The sequence below is a fragment of the Arachis duranensis genome, chromosome 2, assembly GCF_000817695.3.
Source record: "Arachis duranensis cultivar V14167 chromosome 2, aradu.V14167.gnm2.J7QH, whole genome shotgun sequence".
NCBI lineage: Eukaryota > Viridiplantae > Streptophyta > Magnoliopsida > Fabales > Fabaceae > Arachis > Arachis duranensis.
Genome location: NC_029773.3, coordinates 89782229 through 89783352, shown reverse-complemented (window position 1 = coordinate 89783352; position 1124 = coordinate 89782229).

Genomic DNA, 1124 nt, shown 5'->3' with positions numbered 1-1124 from the left:
AAATAAAAACTTCTTTAATTATTATAAAAATATAAATTAAATAAAAAATATAATGATCATTATATTATTATCACAAAAAAATTATCACTAAAAATAATTTTGTTAGAGTGTACGATGTTAAATCGCCCAGATAGTAAAAGAGAGTAACCGCTATACGACTTGCAGCAAAGCCCTCTACTATAAATATCATACTAACTCATGTAATTTGGATCCTTTTTTCTTTTGAACTACAGTCTACTAAAATACATGTTGACTTTAACATTGGAGTCATTTATAAATATCTCTCAACCGCCATTTCAAGAGTTCAAGAAAAATAACCTTTTAAGAATTTGAGCTCTGCAATAATAATAACTAGCTTTTAACGTGAAGGTCTCCTAAGACCTTTTAGTTCATTACAAAAAGCAGATAAGCCCCTCTCCATCTGCCTTACTGTTGGGAAAGGATATATAAATATTTTTTATTTTTTTGTATTAGAAGGTGCATAAAGCCCAGAAGAAATACAAAGATATCCTAACCAAACACATCCTTAGGGTATTTTCTTTTTATGATCAACCTAAGTGTATTTTTTTTTTTGGTATTAGAGTGTAATTTATTTTGGTATTTTGGGTCTAAGATGCCCATTAGTTTTTGGACATGAGTTTTTGGAACTTTCAAATGTGTATAGAAATGCCTACGTCTCAAAGTTGTGAGGCCCAATATTGTAACGCTATTTGGGTCCCTTTGAAAAAATGATAAGTGGATAAATAAGTTGGGCTTATTCTTTAATGAAGTTATCATTTCTAACCCACCACACCGAAAAAAAAAAACCCACAACTCTCTATTATTTAATTTATTTATTTTTATATAATTAAATATGGTGTGGAATCTTTTAGTATTTTTAATTGACTGTATATATGAGTTTGTTAAACTAATCATTATAATAGTATAGTTGTTTTTCATCAAAACCTTATTAAATGTGCTAGATTGTTTTTATATTTATTTTTTAATAAAAAGTGGATATGAAAACAATTACTTAGGTTTTTTTTTATTTGACAAATTCTTTTAAAGATTATAATTCCAATTTTTATATGAATAAAACTTAATTATATAATGAGAGTTTATGCTTAACATTTTTATATGATTAA